Below are 23,372 nucleotides of genomic sequence, written 5' to 3'. Positions count from 1 at the left end.
TATTTCAAAAAGAAACTGTCATTGCTTGTGAAATCTGCAAATTTTTGAGATGCCACCTTTACAGGCTTGAGATTGATTTTTAGGTCTCTGAAAGTGCCCATTTGCTCCCTGTGAAAAGAGCAGGTTTGCATTTCTTCAGTGAGTCTAAGATGAGGTAATTGGTATTTTTATGATTTGAATGGAGGCTTTGTATTTTTGAATTTTGTAAAACAAAGCTGTGTTTGTAAACACATTTCAAAAATATAAATGACACTTTGGTGAAGATGTTCACTGAATAGCAAGAAAGTTCAGAAAAAAAGGGAGCTTTTGTTAACATTTAATAATAATCTAACTGTTTTCATTAACTATCTCACTGATTAAAGAGTACCTGATGTTTAGAACTTTTTGTGTTGCAGATAATCCTGAGACTGGGTTGTGGTAGAAAAAAACTTTTTTGGTATCCAGTACTCGTATACTAAGCTGGATTTTTCAGCTATTGTCTTGGTTTAGAAGAATGTGTCATAAGCAGTGTATTTCAGTATAAGAATCATCTTGGGAAACTTGAGGAAAGCATTTTTTAATACTCTGATATAAGACGGACAAGTTGCCGTGGCATTGGATGAGTAACACAGAAGTATTTTGGTATGGCTCAGCTGGTTTAGGTATAAATAAGCAGTGTAAAAGTGTTCAGGAAAATCCAGAGTTGATTCTTCCGAGGTTGTAAAATGAACTGATTAATTTTATATTCCACTCCAATTTCTTCTTTTAAAGGCTTGTTGGCCTTTGAATGAAGTTTTCTGTACTGGTATGGAACTACTGTTTCCCGAGGAAGTGTATTTTTCTATTTGTAGTTTTCACCAACATACTAGGTGACACTGGGAGAAGTGGGAGTGTTAAATTTTAAATTAATTTTGAAGCCTATATGTAAGTGAGTGCTGAAAATATTTTCTTTTATTAACTATTTTTGAAAAATCATAAAAATACAAGTCAAAACTAAACAAAAAAATCTAAATAGCATAGAAAGATGTATAGTGAAAATCAAAAGTTCTTCTGGTTATTCCTTCCTGTTCCACATGTCCACTCCCTTGGCAGAGATTTACTCTGTTCAGTTTCTTAAAGTTTTTCATTCATGTGCTAGTGATACATAGTTCTTTTTTTTCACATTGTAGGGAACGGCAGTTCTGCAACTTAACCTTTTCACTTAACAAGAGAAGGTGGATAGATCACTATATAAAGGGTATTCTTGAGCCCATATTGATTTTACTAGAATATTTGATTTTCTAAAATATGTGTAATGATTTGACCTGCTATAGAAAGTGACATAATTGTACAGTACATGTGACTTAATGAAGCCAAAAGTCCTAAAAATGTTAATGTTTGTTGGAAGTTTTAAGATTTCAGTTCCAGCAACTTAAATAACCTCTCCCCCTTAGAAAACAATTTTATTGTAATAGAAGGCATTCAATAAGATATTAGTTTCTTATGTACCAATCCTTGTTCACAGGGTACACTTTTACATGAATTATTTAGTGTAATCTTTGTAATATTTCTTCGAGGCAGATTTACTTCCTTTTTTTGCAGATGAGGAAACAGGCTTCAGGTGGTTGAGTAGCAGCTATTAAGTGGCAGAATCAGATTTCAAAAGTGATCTATACAATTATGCAGTGGTAGCTAGTTATTCAGATTACTTAAAGAAAAACTAGTCTCATGGACAAGTTGTCTATTATCCTGTTATCAAATACTATAGTGATTGAATACCAAAATTTGGTGAAGTCGTTGTTATAATGCGTTTGGTGGAGGGATTGGCTCTTCCGTGAATCTTAAACTCAAGTGTTTTAGCGTCACCTGGGGATTTTTTTTTAACAAATGCCCACCTGGATCCTGGTGAAATACCCTTCTAATCCCAGTTTGCTGAGTGTTTTCTTTTTTTTTTTAAATCATGAATGGATTGAGATTTTGTTAAATGCCTTCTCTCAATCCATTGTAATCATCAGATGAATGTTCTCCTTTGTTCTGTTCATGTAATAAATAACATTGATTTTTTGATACTAAATCGTTTGCATTCTGAAATAAATTTCTGCCTGGTCATATTGTTTTCACATTACTGAATCAGTTAAGATTTTGTTAAGGATTTTTATATCTGTATTCATGATGGATATTGAGCTGCAGACTCGTTTCTTTTTTGGGGTACTGTGTTCTGGTTTTGTCATCAGAGTCATGCTGGGCTCCCTTGTTCCTCTTCTATTTTATTTTTATTTTTGGCCACAAGGTGTATGGGATTTTAGTTCCCCGGCCAGGGATTGAACCCTCACCCCCTGCGTGAAAAGTGTGGAGTCTTAACCATTGGACCACCAGGGAAGTCCCCTCTTCTGTTATCTGAGAGTTTGTAGAAATGGTGTTATGTCTCCTTTAGATATATAACAGAATTCACCAGTGAGACCTAGGTCTAGTATTTTCTGTATAAGAAGGTTTTAAATTGTGAATTTAATTTATTTAGTTGATTTAAGGCAATTCAAGTTTTCTATTTCTTCTTAAATCAGTTTTTGTAATTTGTGTCTTTCAAGGAATTTGTCCATTTCATTTGTTGTTGAATTTATTGGTCTAACACTATTTATAATATTCTGTTACCCTTTTATCGTGTTGGATGTGTAGACATGTTTCATCTTTCTCTCTTGATATTGGTAATTTTGTCTTTTCTCTTTTTTCTTAATTAGTCTTAAGAGAGTTTGTATTTATTCATATATTTTCTGTTTCCATTATTCTTCCTTCCTTTGTGTATATCTAGTTTCCATCTTGTCTCATTTTCCTTCTGCCTCAAAAATTTATTTTATATTTCATACAGTACAGAACTGGAGACAGTGAATTCTGTTTATATTTTGCTGCTCTAAAAAGTTTTTTTTTTTTGCCTTTATTTTTGAAGGGTACTTTTGCTAGGTATAGAATTATCTTGACTTTTTTTTTTTGACAATTTAAAGATGTCTCTTCATTGTACTTTCTGGCTTTCATTGTTTCTCCTCACACGTTTGCGCTAATTCTTCTTTGTTCCTTTCTGTGTAATAGTTTTTTATTTTTTTTTCCCATTTGGCTGATTTAAGAGTTTCTTATTTTAGTAATTTGGCTGTAATATTTCTGTGTATGTATGTGTGTGTTTGATATGTATGTTTATAGTTAAAATGTTTTGGACATTGTATCTTTAAATGTTTTTTTCTTTTAGGACTCCAATTACACTAATGTTGATTCTTTTGATATTATTCCACAGGTTACTGTGGTTCTATCATTTTTTTCAGCTTTCTTCCTCTTATGATTCAGTTTTAATAATTTCTGTTATTGTGTCTTCAAGCTACTGATCTTTTTTTTTTGCAGTGTCTTAATTTGTTCATCCTCTCCAGTATCTAATCTATTCATCCTATCCAATAAATTTTTCAGATACTGTGTTTTATTTCTAGAAATTGTTTTTTTTTGTTTTGTTTTGCATCTCTTCACAGTGTTCCTGATTTTCTTTGTCATTGAATAATTTGTAATAGCTGCTTCCAAGTCTTTGTTTGCTAATATCATATTTTTATGCTAGGCTGATTTGTATTGAGAGATTTTTTCCTTCTGATTATGGGTCTTTTTTTTTTTTTTGCGTCTGCACATGTCTAGCAAATTTTTGATTAAATTCTGGACATTTTGAATCTTACACTACTGAGTAGATTTTGTTGTCTTCTTTTAAATAATATTTGTTGTTTAATTGCTAAGTCATGTCCTACTCTTTTGTGACTGCATGGACTGTATGTAGCCTGCCAGGCTCTTCTGTCTATGGGGTTTCCCAGGTGAAATACTGGAGTGGGTTGGCATTTCCTTCTCTAGGGGATCTTCATAACCCAGGGATCGAACCTGTGTCTCCTGCATTGGCAGGAGTATTCTTTACCACTGAGCCACCAGGAAAGCCTTAAATAATATAGGACTTTGTTATGTCAGGGGATTGAGTTACTGGAGGTCAATGCAATCCCTTTAAGTCTTGTTTTTAAGCTTTGTTAGAGTGGGTATAGAGTAACTTTTATGCCAAGAATAGTTTTTACTAAGTCATAACTCTTGAGAGGTATTTCTTGAATGCCTTGAGTTTTCAGTGTTTATGTTCCACTCTGACTGCTTCCAGCTTTTAAAACATCTCCCAGTCCTGTTTGAGCTCTGGGAGTTGTTGACCTTAAAACTCCGTGGTCATTTTTGCCTGCCTTTGTGGAGGTGTAATTTCCTTTGTGTAATTTCCTATTAGTAACATACTCAAGGGGACCTCATAATTTCTGGAGCTCTTTTTCCACATAGCTTCCTCCTCTGGATCTCTGCCCAACAGATTCCCTGCCATCGCCTTCCTTTTCATTGATACCACTTTACTCTGCTTGAGATCCCCTCCCTGCATAATGATCTGCAAATTGACTCTACACAGGAAACTAGGATGATGGTATTAATAGAATTCATGTGGTTTGTTTTCCTTTTCTCAGGGGTCATAGTCTTACATTGTTAGTTTTCCAATATCTGGGAGCAGACATTGACATGTATTTTTCAGTTTTCTAGTTGTTTGCAATGGGAGGTTAAATCCAGTCGCAGTTACTATGCCATGGATAAAATCAGAAGTCCCCTTTCCTTCTTAGGAAGGTAAATATGGGTAATAGAGAATGCTTAATAGAGAGAATGGAGGCAGGGTTCTTGAATGAGAGCAGTATTCATGAAGTCAGGACAGCCACATATGTCTGTTCAAGTGTTACACTGCATTGTGAGTGATGCCCCTGAAGATGTGTGGTGCACTGCTTAAATGACAACTTTGCATGTAGCAGTGCTAGGTGAGGATACAAATGAGAGCAAGCAGTTTTGGGATTGATAGAACCTTTTCTTTTTTTAAAAAAGAAATTTTTGTTTCAGTACTTGTTTTTAGAAAAAAATAATAAAGGAAAATCAGTGGAAGTAATCTTCTCTGAATCCATGCCAATTTTGGGACATCCAAAAGTGGAAAATTAGTTTTAAAAATCTTCACTGTTTAGTCTTTGAGATCGGACCTCTTCCTCTGTTTTTTCTTTTTTAGGACCTCTTAATTGTATTTGTAGTGTGAGGTGAAGTGGGCCATTGGGAATGTCAAGGTTTTATTTCATATGATTTATTTATCACTATGGAGGTGAATAAGCCTTATTCACAAGGATTTTGTGAGGCTTAAATGTGCATATGAAAGTGCTTTCTAAGTGACAAAGCAGTATATAGTTGGAAGTGTTGCTTATTGCTGAAGTCTTATCTTCTGGATCTCTACAGAAAAGCCTGCATGATTCTCTAGTGTCATAGTCCTGAAAACGTTACTATAGTTCCAAAATATCAGAATTCACATACAAAGAGCAATTTACTTCCTCTCTGAAGAATTTAATATATGAGAGTTTCTTAGCCTCAGGGAAGTTTGTATAGGACATCTCTTTTTAAAAATCCCTTTACTTAAGAAGAGACTTAAGCTGGAGTGAATGCTATTGTAGTAATAAACATTTTTTGTAAGTTGAGAAGATATAATGTTGTTCTCAATGATGCAGTCACCTCAGTATGATGGAATCAGCTCAGAGGTCATAGCCAAAAGTGCAAAAGTAACATCAGTCTCTGAGGCCTCTATAGAATGTTAACATGTTCTGTTATCACAAACATTACCACCTCACTTACCTTCCTACATATTCCTCTTGCACTCATCTTTCTGTATCATTAAAGGGAAAAGAATGCTTATACTTTTCCATGATAAGAACATGGAAACTGGGATGAAAAGTCCCACTTTTGCTTCAGTGAAACCAGCATCTATAAGAAATGGACAACAAGGCTCAAATACAAATTCCTTCAAGTCAGCTGATTTTCTCTGTCAGATTTCTCTTGATTCCAGACAGATTTTGTTGGTTACAGTGTGTGAGAGAAAATGTTCTATTTTGTGGCTTCCTGAAAAGATCATTTTTACACCTCTCTGAAAAGGCAAACAGTTGTTAACTTTTAAAAATATAGTTGAAATCCTTGATTTTATCTATTCATTCTATTCAGTTATTTTAGATGTTTATGTTTTTAGGTGTTCTTGGCTGCTTATCTCATGCTTCCCTGATAGCTCAGTTGGTAAAGAATCTGCCTGCAGTGCAGAAGATGCTGGTTTCATTCCTGGGTCAGGAAGATCCACTGGAGAAGGGATAGGCCACCCACTTCATTATTCTTGGGCTTCCCTTGTGGCTCAGCTGGTAAAGAATCCACCTGCAATGCAGGAGACCTGGATTCGATCCCTGGGTTGGGAAGATCCCCTGGAGAAGGGAAAGGCCACTCATTCCAGTATTCTGGCCTGGAGAATTCTATGAACTGTATAGTCCATGGGATTGCAAAGAGTTGGACATGACTGAGTGATTTTCACTTGTTTCACTTTGGCTACCTATCTCATTGGTGCATTATATGTTACCCTAATTAAACAATATTTGTGTATTTCTACATATGTTAATATTATTGTAACTACTTATTAATATACAATTTTTTTAATCTCGATAATTTTTGAAAAGTATCTGCAAAAAAAAACATTGTAATCTCACTCTTGTAATTATTTCACCAGAATGTGAAGTTCTTTTGTTTTACTTTGTTTTATTCTGTAATTTATTCTAAGTATATACAATGTTGTCAGTTATATAATAGAATTCAAGTCATTTTATTGGATGAAAAATTATAGATGTAAAACTCAGTCTACAAAATAGTTGCTTTAAAATTCAGTCAGTTGTCAATTAAAAGCATTTCTGTAAGGCAAGGATAATTTGACAATTTCCTTATCACATACACATGTTAATTGTTATAATGTTTCTTTGTATAGAAAACAATATAAAAAGACTTATGAAAAACATTTATGAAACATTTGAGCTGTATGCTTTGTTTAACCAACATTTATTCAGCATATACTTTGTGCCAGGCTCTGTGCTTGCTATCTGGGGTATAAAGATGACATGAGTATGGTTCTCCTCTTCAAAGAGCTTATAATTTGTTGGGGAAGACAGTCATCACAATCGGTTCAGTTCAGTCATCACAATCGGTTCAGTTCAGTTCAGTTGCTCAGTCAATTTCAGTTGATTTCCTTTAGGATTGACTGGTTTGATCTTGCAGTCCAAGGGATTCTCAAGAGTCTTTTCCAATACCACAGTTCAAAAGCATGAGTTCTTTGGCACTCAGGTTTCTTTATGGTCCAACTCTCAACATCCATACACGACTACTGGAAAAACGATAGCTTTGACGAGACAGACTTTTGGCAAAGTAATGTCTCTGCTTTTTAACATGCTGTCTAGGTTGGTCATAGCTTTTCTTCCAAGGAGCATGCATCTTTTAATTTCATGGCTGCAGGCATCATCTGCAGTGATTTTGGAGCCCAAGAAAATGAAGTCTGTCACTGTTTCTATTGGTTGCCAATCTGTTTGCCATGAAGACAATCATGTGAACAGGTAAATAACACAACCTGAAAAGTGCTTTAATAGAACTGATTCAAGTGTCATAAGCCTGCAGAGGTTAAAACAGCTACTGTCTGGAAAGGTGGTGCATCTTTTGCTAGTGTTCTAGGTGAAAGTGTGCGTGGGGAAGACTGAGAAAGACAAAGGCTTTAGACGTACTTTACAGTAGCCACTAGCAACATGTGACTATTTAAATTGCTAGCAGCTAGTTACAATAAATAGCACATATTCAAAGTACAAAGTTGAATATGAAAGAAACTTCACCACAGTCAAGATAATGAACATATATATCTTTTTCAAAAATTTTCTCATGCCTGTTTGTATGTCCTTTCTACCTCAGGTAACTAGTGATCTGCTTTTTGTTACTGTAGATTAGTTTTCATTTCCTGGAGTTTTAAAATAAAACCATATAGAATGTTCTTTTTGTCTGGTTTCTTTCAGCATAATTATTTTGAGATTTATCCATGTTTCAGTAAGTTTATTCTTTTTTATTGCTTAATGTTAATTCCTGTGCCATAGTTTAGTTTGTCTATCCCTTCTATTGATGGATACTTGGGTTATTTCCAATTTTTGATTATTTCAAAAAAAGCTCTTATGACTATGCTTAAATAAGTATTTGTGGGATATTTATATGGTAGCTGTCTATAAGCTTAATATACCAAATTCTTTTCCCACAGTAATATAATTTTATATATGAAAAATGAAAGTGAAAGTGTTAGTTGCTTAGTTGTGTCCAACTCTTTGCAACCCATGGGCTACAGGCTCTTCATGGAATTTTCCAGGCAAGAATACTGGAGTGGGTTGCCATTCCCTTCTCCAGGGGATCTTCCTGACTCAGGGATCAAACCTGGGTCTCCTGCATTGCAAGGTGGATTCGTAAACACTGGATCACCAGGGAAGTCACCTGCACAAATTTTAAAAACTCATTAATTCTGATACATTTTTTGTAGATTCCATTCCATGAGATACTCTGTTGATGATCATGTAATCTGTGAGTGATTGCAGTTTTACTTCCTGGTTTCTAATCTGGATACCGTTTATTATTTATTTTTTCTTTTCTGGGATTTTACTTTCTGAAACTATTACAGTTTTGAATGGAAGTGGTGAGAACAGACAAACTTGTCTTGTTTTGGATCTCAGTGGAAAAGTATTTAGTCTTTTACCATTAAATGTGATGTTAGCTGTAGGCTTTAATGTAGTGCCATTTATTACACTGAGAAAGTTTCCTTCTGTTAAAACTTCTAATAGATTTTTCCAGGAGTGGATATTGGGTTTTGCCATATACTTTTTTTTAAATCTATTGCGATGAATACATGGCTTTTCTTTCTAAATTTGTTACTATATGTGGAGTTACAGTGTTTGATTTTTTTATTGTTAAATCAAGTTGCATTCCTCAGAAAAACCACATATGGTCACAAATTATTCTTTTTGTATATTGTTGGCATTTATTTGTTAAAATTTCTTCACATATGTTGATGAACATACGTAGTTTTTTTTCTTCTAATTTGTCTGATTTTGACACCAAGTTAATTGTAGATTCATAGAATGAGTTAGGAAGTATTCCTTCTTTTTTTAAATTTTCTAGAAGAGCTTTCTGTATAATTGATTCTCTTTCTCCCTTAAATATTTGTTGTTATTCACCAGTGAAACCACGTGGGTCTGGAGGTTGTTTTTGTTGAAAGATTTTAAACTACAAATTCAGCTATTTAAATGATTGATTTCTTCTTGTTTAAACTTTGGTAGTTAGTGTTTCTCAAGGAATTTGTTTATGTCATTTAAGTTGTTGAATGTATTAAATAGAGTTGTTCCATAATATTTGCTTATTATCTTTTTAATATCTGTAGAACTTGTAGTAATGTCCTTGCTCTTATTCTTGATGTTGCTATTTTGTTTCTTCTTTCTTTTCTCCTTTAATCACTTTGACTAAAAGTGGTTTTATGATCTTCTCAAAGAACCAGCTCTTGGATTTAGTGGTTTTCTTTTTCTCATTTCCTTGATTTCAATGTGACCTTATTATTTGCTTTCTCTTATTTACTTCCCTGGTGGCTCAGAGGTTAAAGCGTCTGCCTCCAATGCGGGAGACTCAGGTTCGATGCCTGGGTTGGGAAGATCCCCTGGAGAAGGAAATGGCAAACCACTCCAGTATTCTTGCCTGGAGAATCCCATGGACGGAGGAGCCTGGTAGGCTACATACAGTCCATGGGGTTGCAAAGAGTCGGACACGACTGAGCGACTTCTCTCACTTGTTTACTTCAGGTGTACTTTTTTCTTTTTCAGTTTTAGATGGATTACACAGTCATTAATTTGAGACTTATTTTCTAATATAGGCTGTTAGTGCTATAAATTCCTGCCTCCTCAAGTACTCAAGTACTCCTTTTTAGTAACACTTCACAGATTTTGATATGTTGAGTAGTTATTTTTCTTTAGCTTAAAGTGTTTTCTGATTTGTTTTTGATTTCTTCTTTCACCCACAAATTATTTAGAAGTGATTGCTATTCAGGTTCCAAATGTTCAGGGAGAATATTCATTTTAGGGATATTTCTGTTACTAATTACTATTTTAATTCCATTATGGTCAGAGAACATATTTTGTATGAATTGAGCCCTTTTAAATGTATTGAGTCTTATTTTATGGCCTGGAATATGACTTTATTTGGCAGGTGTTCTGCTCTTGGATTCTAATCTGTATTCTTTTCTAAGTATCAATTAGGTCATTTATGTCCTTTCTTACTTTCTGTCAGGTTGATTTACCAATTTTTAAGAGAGGGAAATTGAAATATCTGACAAGAATTATGAATTTTTTACTTATCCTTGCAGTTTTATTAGGTTGTATTCATATATTTTGAAGCTCTGTAACATGATTTAATGTTTAGGATTGTTATATCCTCTTGATTAATTGACTGTTTTATCATTATGAAATGGCCTCCTTTATCCCTAGTAATATTCTTCACTTATAACTTCACATAATATTAATAAATATACTTCAGCTTTCTTTTGATGTTTTAGTGTTGTACCCCCTTTCCTTATTTTTACTTTTCACTTTGTTCTATTTAAAATACCTTTATTGTAGGCAGCATGTAGTTAGGTTTTGCATTTTTATCCAGCCTGAAATCTTTGGTTTTAAACTAGAAATTTTAATGTGGTGTTTGATATGGTTAGAGTTAAATTTGTCATCTTTCTATTTTCTGTTTATCTAGTACGTTCTTTGTTCCTTCTTTTTCTGCCTTCTTTAGGATAAATTGAATATTTTTATGATTCTATTTTGTATTCTTTGTCACCTTATTAGGAATAACTTTTATGTTGTTAACTTAGTGGTTGTGTTAGAATTTGTAGTATACATTTTCAACTTATCTTTTGTACCTTAAGTGATATTATGTCATTTCATGATTACTGTTCAAGTACCTTACTGTAATGTACATGCAGTTCTCCCAACTTTTGTGTTATAGTTACCATACATTTTACTTTTGCATATGTAATAAACTCATCACTTGTTATTTTTGTTTAGTCCATCATCTTTTAAAGAAATTTAAATAATAAGAACAGTCCATATATGTTCCTTAATGAAGTTACCATTCCTGTTGCTCCTAGGGTAGATCTGCATTTCCATCTGGCATTGTTTTCCTTGTGCTTCAAGAACTTTGGTATTTCTTATAGTGCTGATCTATTGGTAGTGAATTCCTTTCAGCTTTTGCATACCTCAAAAATTCTTGATTTTTATTCTTTGTTTTTAAGAATGTATTTTTGCTAGGTATAGAATTCTGTACCTAGATGGGCACCTCTTTCTTTAAGTATTTTAAAGATTTAATCCAGTGTCTTCTTGCTTTTATAATTTCCGATGAGGAATCTAATGTCATTCTTATTTTTCTTTCTCTCTGTGTAATGTGTTTTTTTTTCTTCATTTGCTCTTAAGATTAAAAAAAATTACTGGCTTTGAGCAATTTGATTATGACATGACTTTGTATATGCGTGTCTTCATGTTTCTTTTGCTTTATATTTGTTGAATTTCTTTGATCTGTGGGTTTATAATTTTCGTAAAATTTGGGCAATTTTGGAAACTTATTTCTTCAGATAATTTACTGTGCCCCTCACCTTCAGAAATTCCAGTTATATGGGAAGAAGGACGTGGAGCTGTGCCACAGATGACTTCATTAAAAAAAGTTCTCTTTTCTCTTTGTGTTTCATATTGGATGGTTTCTTTTGTTGTGTCTTCAAGTTTACTGCCTTTACTTCTGCAGTGTTTAATCTGAAAGTCTTCCATCAATTCTGTTCAGTGTAATTTTCATTTCCTACATTATCGTTTTCATCTCTAGAAGCTTGATCTGTGTCTTCTAATATTTTCCACATCTCTAAACTTTCAGAACATATGGGGTAGATTATAGTAACTGATTTAATGTCCTGCTCTGTTTGTTCTTACATCTTAGTCAGTTTGGCTGGAGTTTATTGATTTTTTCCCTTTATGTATGTTTTCTACCTTTTTGTATCTTTGTATGGCTAGTATTTTTATTAGATTTCAGACATTGTGCTTTTACCTTGCTGGGTGCAATATGTTTTTATATTACTAAAAATATTCTTGAACCTTATTCTGGATGTAGTTAAGTTGCTTTGAAACATCTTAATACTTTTTGGTCTTTTTAGATTTGTTAGGTGGGTCCAGAACAGTGCTCGGTCTGAGTTGATTATTCCTCACAACTGTGTACTCTACTCCAAGATTCATGAAGTTTTCCAATCTCACTACTGGGAGCAGATACTTTTACTGGCCCTGTGCCTGGCACTTTTACCTTTATCTTTAGGGGTTACCCTTTCTTCAACTTCAGGTAGTTTCCTTACAGACATGTGCTGTCATTACTCAAGGGGAACCTCTTGCAGGTGGCATAGCTGAGCTAGCTTACAGTCTAACAAAAAAGAGTGCTCCCCTTTCCTCAGTGAATGTCAGAGCTATTTTTTGTAGAGAGCAATGTCCAAAGGTTTGGTAAGAGCTTTTGAAGACTGTCTGTGAAGGTTAGTTAACCACCTATCTTCATGAAAAATGGAAGCAAGAATCCAGTTTTTATAGGAGAAATGACCTTCCACACTTAGGAAACCGATTTTCTTCAGAGTCTAGTCTATAAATTGAGAAATTAGGGACAGTTTAGTCAGTATTTTAAGTTTCTTGTTTTGAAAGTGAAAGTGGCTCAGTTGTGTCTGACTCTTTGTGACCCCATGGACTATACAGTCCGTGGAATTTTCCAGGCCAGAATACCAGAGTGGGTAGCCGTTCCCTTCTCCAGGGGATCTTCCCAACCCAGGGGTCGAACCCAGGTCTCCCACATTGCAGGCGAATTCTTTACCATCTAAGCCACCTTCTTGTTTTGAGTTGGCTGTTTAATCTATTTAATTGTTAAGAAGAATTTCACATTCAAGTATTAAATGTTTATGCTATTACTTGATTAGATTATGCTTGTTATTACCATTTAATAAAATTGTTTAAAAACAGGTCATGTGTTGGTGATGATGCAAGCAAATATTGAATAGATGTTCACAGGTATTTGTTTCAGTTAACTTTGGTCTTAGAAACTGCAGAATTATTGTTGAGTTTTTTGACGTAACCAAATTAATCTGAAAAATAAAAATAAGTAGCTACGACAAAATGCAATGTATATCTATTTTACAGACAAAATCACTATCTCTAAGTTGTTAAAAAATGCATCTGTCAAATATGTTATTTGTATTCTGATGTATCTAAAAAAGAATTTGAATTAGATAAATTAACTTGCAAGAGAAAGGAAATGATTAAATTAAAATTTCCTAACTAGTACACATTTCTTTAATAGTCATTTATTAATAATAACTGCATTGTGGAATGGGCTTCCCAGGTAGCGCTAGTGGTTAAGAACCCACCTGCTGATGCAGGAGACTCAAGAGACACAGGTTGATCCTTGGGTTGGGAAGATCCCCTAGAGAAGGAAATGGCAAACTCCTCCAGTATTCTTGCGTGGAGAATCCCATGGATAGAGGAGCCTGGTGGGCTATGGGCCGTAGGATAGCAGAGTAGGACTCGACCGAAAGCGACTTAGTACTCAGGTGTTCAGTCGTGTCTGACTTTTTGCAGCACGCCAGGCTTCCCTGTCCATCACCAACTCCCAGAGCTTACTCAGACTCATGTCCATTGAGTCGGTGATGCCATCCAACCATCTCATCCTCTGTCTTCGCCTTCTCCTCCTCTGCCTTCAGTCTTTCCCTGCATCAGGGTCTTTTGCAGTGAGTCAGTTCTTTGCATTAGATGGCCAGAGTACTGCAGTTTCAGCTTCAGCATCTGTCCTTCCAGTGAATATTCAGGATTGATTTCCTTTAGGACTGGTTGGATCTCTTTGCAGTCCAAGGGACTCTCTCAAGAGTCTTCTCCAACACCACAGTTCAAAAGCATCAATTCTGCGCTCAGCTTTCTTTATAGTCCAACTCTCACATCCATGCATAACTACTGGAAAAACCATAACTTTGACTAGACGGACCTTTGTCAGCAAAGTAATGTCTCTGCTTTTTAATATCCTGTCTAGGTTGTTCATAGCTTTTCTTCCAAGGAGCAAGCGTCTTTTGATTTCATGGCTGCTGTCACCATCTGCAGAGAAGGCAATGGCACCCCATTCCAGTACTCTTGCCTGGAAAATCCCATGGATGGAGGAGCCTGGTAGGCTGCAGTCCATGGGGTCACTAAGAGTTGGACACGACTGAGCGACTTCACTTTCACTTTCATGCATTGGAGAAGGAAATGGCAACCCACTCCAGTGTTCTTGCCTGGAGAATCCCAGGGACTGGGGAGCCTGGTGGGCTGCCGTCTATGGGGTCGCACAAAGTTGGACACGACTGAGGTGACTTAGCAATAGCAGTAGCAGTCACCATCTGCAGTGATTTTGAAGCCCAAGAAAATAAAGTCTGTCACTGTTTCCATTGTTTCCCCATCTATCTTAGCACTAGTACTGTGGAATTCTGTTTGAGTCAGTTTTGCAATCAGTTCTATTTTGAGTGATTTCAGAGGTCTTACAGATGAATGGAGCAAAATGTAGACTTTCAGAGATTTGCTTTGATATTTGAGGTATTTTGATAGCTATATCCAAAGTACTTTTGTTACTGCAAAGCTGTTTTATTGTGCCTTATCCTAATTCTGTGTGATATAAATTAATCTTTGAGATTAGATAAAACCATTAGTTCAGTGAGTGTTTACTGTATGTTCGGCACTGTGCAAAGTACTTTGAGGATAATAAAGATGTTTTAAATATGGTCAGTGTAGCTCCATATATCTAATCAAGAGAGAATATGTATACTATGCTAATAATTGTAATAGAAATATAAACATTTTTGGGTCTTTGTAAACATGTTTTAGTAAAAAAGCCTGTGAAAACTTTCTTCATGAGTAAATGGGTTAACATGTCTGTCTTTTCCCCCTTAGTATCTAACCTCATTGTTAAAATAAAAACCACTGAAGTACAAGACTATAGTTAACCTTGTATAAGCTGTCTCTGAATCTTATGGTTCAGTGTCTAGCAGAGTATATAGTTAAACAGATAGTGTTGTGCACATAGTGCTAATAGATATGAGGGGGAATGAATGCCTCTGCGAACTGTTCTTGAGTCTGTGTATCAGTAACTGCAGACCATTACCTTTGTAGTGGGTTAAGAAGGCACTTCAGTCCATCTCACACAGCCTGATAAAGAAATGGAACAGAAGTCATGACAATGTAATTTGTACTTAGAGGATTGTTTTTTATGAAATTTTAGTTTGTTATTTAAATATACGTTTGTGTACACTAGATGGTGATATAAAATGTATTTGACAGTGGATTGTGGTTTTTAAAAAATTGAAAGCCGCAGCTTAGTAGTTAAAAGTTTTCAAAGTGCCAGTTTCTCTTTACTATTTTGCAAGGTGTGAAAATGATTGGATTTGCATATCTGACGGGATAGGTTTGGTCTTTTGCTTTGCAAAATGCTAGAGATACTGAAATTTAAACTCCACTCCACATTTTCCTGTATTTGATAAAAGATCTCATACAACTTTTTTTTGTTTTTGCAAATACCTTTGCTCTTTTGGGTCGCTGACCTTTAACTTGGGCTTCCCTGGGGGCTCAGACAATAAAGAATTTGCCTGCAATGCAGGAGATGCAAGAGGCTCAGGTTCTGTCCCTGGCTAAGGAATAAGGAAGATCCCCTGTAGGAGGAAATGGAAACCCACTTCAGTATTCTTGCCTGGAGAATTCCATGGACAGAATTCCATGGAATTCCTGGCGACTGCAGTCCACTGGGTCACAGAGAGTAGGACCTTTAACTCATGACAGACTGCTACCTTTAAAGAAAAAAGGCAGCTTAAGTGTTAGTTGCTCTGTCATGTCTGACTCTTTGTGACCCCCATGGACTATAGCCCATCAGGCTCCTCTGTTCATGGAATTCTCCAGGCAAGATTACTGGAGTGGGTAGCCATTCCCTTCTCCAGGGGATCTTCCCCACCCAGGGATCGAAGCTGGGTCTCCTACACTGCAGGCAAATTCTTTACCATCTGAGCCACCAGGGAAACCCATAGACATTTTAATCCACATTAATCCATAATATCTTGGAAATGTAAAGAGAGAAACTAGAATATATATAAAAACAAAAGCAAAAACCACAACATCAAAAAGGCGAAAGTTCTTCCAGTTAATGATGTAACCTCCCTGGACCCCTCATTTTGAAAAGAAAGAGGAGGTTGTTACTGTTAGTAAATCTCTCAGGTTACTTTCTGATATAAATTTGTAACACTTGAGACATCTTTAACTCTGTTGCAGCTCTGGAATTCTACAAATATTTGGAACGATAATATAAACAGCTTTTGACTTTCAGAAATTCAGAACTCCTAATGAAGTGAAAGTGAATTGGGTTCGTTAATGTGTGTGCATTAAAATTACAAGAGTCGAGAGTCTATAGTGTTTGATAAAGTTTATATAGGAAAATTAAATGCTCTTAGCCTGCATATTGGAAAAAATATTACAAATTTAATTTGTAATGATGTATTGAGTCTAACCTTTTTTTTTAGCCCTTTGTAGGATTATTTTCTGAAATTGTAATGAAAATCAATTTCAAAAGATAATTTAGCGTAAGTTCCCCTTACTCTTAACTTTTATTTTCTAGGAACACATGTAGTTCTTAGAATGAGGTTATTTTCGGAATCCTTTTTACCCTCCTTGATTTTTGAGTGTTGTTTTCATGGTCTTTGCTATTAACTTGAGAACTGTGTTAGGCGCTTGGTTATGTCCAACTCTTTGCGACCTCATGGACTGTAGCCTGCCACACTCCTCTGTGCATGGAATTTCCCAGGCAAGAATGCAATAGTGGATTGCAGTTTCCTCCTCCAGGGCCTCTTTCTGACCCAGGGGTTGAACCTGGGTCTGCCACATTGCAGGTGAATTTACAGTCTGAGTCAAACTTGAGGACTACTAGAGTATAGAAGTCAGCTTACTCCGTTTGGAAATGTGGAGTGGTATAAGTTGAATAGAGATGAAAAAACAATTTCTTTAGGTCAGAAGTATTTTACATCTAGAAACATACTCTTGAACTCTAGCTGTGGTTTTTCCTCTTGTGTCATTTATTAGCAAATGTATTTTTTCATGAAACTTTGACAGAGTATAGTATGGAAATAGTTTTAGAGCCTCTGCTCTTTCTAACTAAGGAAAGCTTTAATTTTAGGCTGAATTTAGCTTTGTTTTGATAAGGTGTTAAATCTTCAGTCAGAGTAGGAGACATTCTTAACCACAGTACTATGCCTATACTGTTTTTTTCTTTGCTTTAATTTTTTGTAGGAAAAATGTTTTGAGATATTTGAAAAGGGAGAAATCTTTGATCAGGTTTGAGTTGGACTCAGTGTTTTATTTCATTGGCCTTCATGCTTTAGGACATCTGCCTTATAATATAAAAGAGAGTTCCCATCCTCATCCTGCCTTCCCTCTTTCTGGATGCAGCTGTTTATTTTGAATTAACTGGTTCTACATAAACTGTCAGGTACTGTTGATTCCTTGTATTAGAGCAAGTGAAAATTGGTACAGTTGTGAAAGGGGATATACCCTGTGTTTCAAGGAGAAATCAGAGTTTGAATATTGTTCATGTATGTATGGTAGGGTGCCACTAACTTGGTTCCTGGAGAACATGAGATTGCCATGGCAACAAAAGCTCTTTGAAGGCAGAAATCTTGGCAGAGTGGTTGGGTCTTTTGAAGTGCTGGGTGTTTTGATAGGAAAGGATCCAGTCAGCACACAACTGTCGGCCAGCAGTCAAGGAAAATAAGCATTTCACTTTGAGCTTTAACTTGAGGGCAAATACATTTTGTTTCACCCTCAATGCTAATCTTCCTTCAAAACAAATATTTACATGAGATTTTCTTATCATGTGTATGATGTTTCAGGAACCGAAGTTTCCAAGCATGTGCTTGTGATGTTTTGGCTGGCCAAATAGTGTCTCAATTTTTGGTAAAATCATTGTGGTGTAATGCAGTCTAATACCAATAGGTTCTGATATTAAAAGTAGAGTAGATAAAAGGCAGTGTAAAACGAAGTATTCAGTTCAGAATTTGATATTATTTAAAATGTAATGGAAAAAAAATCCTCAAACTCCATGATCTGCCTACTCTTTTCAAGATCCTTATCTAACCAACTTTCCCCGTTTTCCACTTATCTCAACCTTCATCATGGTTTTGCTCTTGTGGATATTCAGACCTACTTCTGAGCCATCAATCCTGTGAGGCATGCTTTCTCATTTTTCTTTCTAAACACTCATTTTTCTTTCTTTCTAAATAAAATGCCTTCTCATTTCTCATAATTTCCTTCTCAGACTTCATTTTCTTTTAATTAAGCTTTCACCAACCGCTGTAACTTCCAGGAATCTTTTCCTTCCCAGACTCTAGATTAGAATTTACATATTGAATCTTCTTTTAGCTTAATATGATTTTACTCATTTTTTTTGTTTTTGTGTTTTGTGCTGTGGATTGGACTAATTTTCTTAGTAACAAGCTTTTTGTGATCAGGAATTGGGCTCTCTATTCTGTGTCTTATAATAAAGGACCAGACACATGGTTAGTACTTCAGTTCAGTTCGGTTGCTCAGTTGTGTCCGACTCTTTGCGACCCCATGAACCGCAGCATGCCAGGCCTCCCTGTCCATCACCAACTCCCTGAGTCCACCCAAAGCCATGTCCATCGAGTCGATGATGCCATCCAGCCATCTCATCCTCTGTCGTCCCCTTCTCCTCCTGCCCTCAAACTTTCCCAGCATCGGGGTCTTTTCCAGTGAGTCAGCTGTTCGCATCAGGTGGCCAAAATATTGGAGTTTCAGCTTCGGTATCAGTCCTTCCAATGAACACCCAGGACTGATCTCCTTTAGGATGGACTGGTTGGATCTACTTGCAGTCCAAAGGACTCTCAAGAGTCTTCTCCAACACCACAGTTCAAAAGCATCAATTCGTCCGTGCTCAGCTTTCTTTATAGTCCAACTCTCACATCCATACATGACCACTGGAAAAACCATAGCCTTGACTAGACGGACTTTTGTTGGCAAAGTAATGTGTCTGCTTTTTAATATGCTGTCTAGGTTGGTCATAAGTTCCCTTCCAAGAAGTAAGCGTCTTTTAATTTCATTGCTGCAATCACCATCTGCAGTGATTTTGGAGCCCAGAAAAATAAAGTCTCTCACTGTTTCCACTGTTTCCCCATCTATCTGCCATGAAGTGATGGGACCAGAGGCCATGATCTTAGTTTTCTGAATGTTGAGCTTTAAGCCAACTTTTTCACTCTCCTCTTTCACTTTCATCAAGAGGCTCTTTAGTTCTTCTTCACTTTCTGCCATAAGGGTGGTGTCATCTGCCTATCTGAGGTTATTGATATTTCTCCCAGCAATCTTGAGTCCAGCTTGTGCTTCCTTCAGCCCAGCGTTTCTCATGATGTACTCTGCATATAAGTTAAATAAGCAGGGTGACAATATACAGCCTTGACATACTCCTTTTCCGATTTGGAACCAGTCTGTTGTTCCATGTCCAGTTCTAACTGTTGCTTCCTGACCTGCATACAGGTTTCTCAAGAGGCAGGTCAGGTGGTCTGGTATTCCCATCTCTTTCAGGATTTTCCACAGTTTATTGTGATCCACACAGTCAAAGGCTTTGGCGTAGTCAGTAAAGCAGAAATAGATGTTTTTCTGGTACTCTCTTGCTTTTTCGATGATCCAGCAGATGTTGGCAATTTGATCTCTGCTTCCTCTGCCTTTTCTAAAACCAGCTAGAACATCTGGAAGTTCACGGTTCACGTATTGCTGAAGCCTGGCTTGGAGAATTTTAAGCATTACTTTACTAGCGTGTGAGATGAGTGCAATTGTGCGGTAGTTTGAGCATTCTTTGACATTGCCTTTCTTTGGGATTGGAATGAAAACTGACCTTTTCCAGTCCTGTGGCCACTGCTGAGTTTTCCATATTTGCTGGCATATTGAGTGCATCACTTTCACAGCATCATCTTTCAGGATTTGAAATAGCTCAACTGGAATTCCATCACCTCCACTAGCTTTGTTTGTAGTGATGCTTCCTAAGGCCCACCTGACTTCACATTCCAGGATGTGTGGCTCTAGGTGACTGATCACACCATCGTGGTTGTCTGGGTTGTGAAGAACTTTTTTGTACAATTCTTCTGTGTATTCTTGCCATCTCTTCTTAATATCTTCTGCTTCTGTTAGGTCCCTACCATTTCTGTCCTTTATTGAGCCTATCTTTGCATGAAATGTTTCCTTGGTATCTCGAAAACAAGACTGGGAGCTGACTGTGGCTCAGATCATGAGCTCCTTATTGCCAAATTCAGACTGAAATTGAAGAAAGTGGAGAAAACCACTAGACCATTCAGATATGACCTAAGTCCAATCCCTTATGACTATGCAGTAGAAGTGAGAAATAGATTTAAAGGACTAGATCTGATAGACAGAATACCTGATGAACTATGGATGGAGGTTGGTGACATTGTACAGGAGACAGGAATCAAGACCATCTCCAAGAAAAAGAAATGCAAAAAAGCAAAATGGCTGTCTGAGGAGGCCTTACAACTAGCTGTGAAAAGACAGGAATGGAAAAGCAAAGGAGAAAAGGAAAGATATACCCATTTGAATGCAGAGTTCCAAAGAATAGGAAGGAGAGATAAGAAAGCCTTCCTCAGCGATCAGTGCAAAGAAATAGAGGAAAACAATAGAATAGGAAAGACTAGGGATCTTTTCTAGCAAATTAGAGATACCAAGGGAACATTTCATGCAAAGATGGTTAGTACTTAGTGGAAACTAATTCATTAGTGGTTTTAATTTGAGCTATTAATGATCAGAAATTATATTCAAATAATAGACTTTAGCTTTTTATTAGGTTGTATATATAGTTGTCATAAACAGTGTACTATCTTGAGGATGCGGTGTTATTTTTAATGTTTGTTCCTAGGGGTAATAATGTATATAGATCTTTTTTCCAACCACAATTCTTCATCCAAACTGAAGAACTCAGAAAATGATTTGAATGACTTCTCAGTTTTTTTTAAAGAATGATACATAGTTGGTATCATTCTTGATGCCTAGGAGGCAAGTAAATTTAGTAATTCAGTGAATGACTTTGGGTACTAGGACTTAATTTTTATGTGGAACGACAGTTTAGAATGGGACATATGTCATTTCTATATTACACTCAGTTTCCTCACGTAGGAATGACTAGCTTGAATCTTTCTATGTGTTGAGTTTTTTTGTTCTTCTCATTTTGAAGAAATAAATGCTGATAAAACTTTTAAGGAACCAGATGAAAGGAACCAGAAACCAGATGAAAGGTTTGCTATTTTGGTTTATTAAAAGCTATTGAAATGATAGCCGAGTTTTAAGCAGCACAGTTGTCTGCAGATGCAAAATTACAGTTCCCACTTTTAGACTAGACTAATGTAAAATAGGGTAATTTTTGATATTATAAAAACTCTTAGAATATTTTCTCCTAATCTATGACTGAAGAGGGAGATAATATGCCATCTACTGAATCAAGTATTTTAGGATTATTTTATTTTCTATCTGAAAAAGAATTCATTAGTTATTTGCTTGCATTTTATGCCTAGAAATGTTAAACTTCATCTTCTATTTTTAAAAGTAATTGTTAATTGAGGAAATATCTGAACCACATAATTAAATCAATACTTTGTGTTTAGCTCTTTGTCTTTGTTTACCGAGCAGGTCTGGGGAAATGCCTAGAGCCTTAGGGGAGTGCCAGCATCCTTTGGGTCTGATGAAAGTTTAGGGATATTCACCATTGATAGGATAGTTATTAGTCCCTTAATGCAGGTGGATTAAAGAAGCTTTTGTAGTTAATCATTTGATGGTTAATGATTTACATATAGTTCCTCATTGTTTCTGATAGCATAAGTTATATTTATATGAATTTTCTTTAAGAAGTAATACTTTTAATAGTTTTGATTAAAATCTTTATAAAATATATTGCGAATTTTATTTTCTTAAACGTTACCAATTATCCATCTTTAATGTGGTCACGGATATTTGTTGTACTTTGCTCTAATAGAGTGACAGTGTATTATTTCATGATGAAGGTTGATAGGGTTGTTTGATTCCTTGTGAATCTTTTCCTGATTACTGTACACTTACACGTGGCAGTTTAATTTTTTATTTGTGAATTTTTAGCAGGACTAACCAGTTTTTTACTTTTTTAATGTTGTGAAATATTTATTCAGTTTTGTGAACCTAACCTGTTAAAAACTGATCTATGGTTAATGAGGCAGGTAAATATTGTTAAAATCAGAGACTGTGTTACTATTTGAAAATAGACCCGGGAGTGACTTTCATCCCTCTGTTTAAGCTTTTTCTGGATTATTTTCTCTTTGTTTCTGGGTATAGTTGATTGCAGTCACTTGATATATGAATATGAAATATAAGGGCTGTTGTCATTTCTCCTTTAGGTGACTCTGACATTAAAATTTTTAAACATATTTTTCTCACATAGTAGCAGAATATATTTAAGAAGATATCAAAATAAATGGTTTGTACATATTAAATGTGTTTGAACATGAACTTTAAAGCCAGCCAATTGTGAATTAAAGGTATATCAGGTGCTTATTAAATAATATAAATGTTCTGGCATAGAATGGATTAAGTTGATTAAATTTATAATTATTGGTAATGATATTGTTGCATTAAACTCTAATATTCTGTGATAAGAAATATCCTTTTGAATACATTCTAGTCAGTCTGGATGTGATGAAGCCTATTTCTGTACATGAAAGAGGAAAAAAATTAAATCATCCCTTTTGATTATTGAGAGTGAGGACTATGTTGATGAGAAATTCTTGTCAGGAACATTCTTTGGTATTGTAGGGAACAGAATTAGTTTCCTAATTTGTAGAGTTCTGTATAGTTCCTGAAACTCATGGTTCTTGCTTGAGCCTTTCTTTAACTCTACCTTTCTCTCTGTCTTTTGTGTTTGTGAATCTGTCTAGTTCATTGAGTGAGGTGGACAGGCAGAGCTGTCTGCCGAGGACCAGATGTGTCTCTTCCTTCACTGTGGTTCTCTTGGCTTTTTGTTGACCTGTACTAATAAGGGATTTGGCTAAACTCAGAGGAGAGGAAGTGGGGAGCCAACTGATTAGGATTTATTCTGGGTTCAAAAAAAATTCATAGAGGATGCTCATTATTGAGGATTGGATAGGGGTACTGCCCCAGCTTTTTCAGCTCAGCCTCACCAGGGTGAGAAATGGAGATCATATCAGGGTGGATAATCTCACCATTGGAGCTCTTCTTATCCGAGGGAACTTGAACACAGTAACCATAGTGGAATTGCCACGAAGTGTGTGTTGTTTCATATTAAGCTAATTAATTGAGGAACTTCTGTTTTAAGTCTAGATATCTAGAAGTTATCTCTTCTAGATAAAAATATATATCAAGTTTTGA

The 23,372-nt window shown here is 35.7% G+C and overlaps 1 protein-coding gene across 36 annotated transcripts in view; it reads left to right on the top strand.

Moving 5' to 3' along the window:
* The window catches only part of TCF12 (transcription factor 12), a 395,492-nt gene that overhangs the window by 22,454 nt on the left and 349,666 nt on the right, over nucleotides 1-23,372 (top strand). The window lies entirely within an intron of this gene.

Source organism: Giraffa tippelskirchi, chromosome 7 (assembly GCF_054371585.1).
Source record: "Giraffa tippelskirchi isolate mGirTip1 chromosome 7, T2T-mGirTip1v1.2.pri, whole genome shotgun sequence".
In the NCBI taxonomy this organism is placed as follows: domain Eukaryota; kingdom Metazoa; phylum Chordata; class Mammalia; order Artiodactyla; family Giraffidae; genus Giraffa; species Giraffa tippelskirchi.
This window is presented reverse-complemented; position numbering and strand designations above follow the sequence as displayed.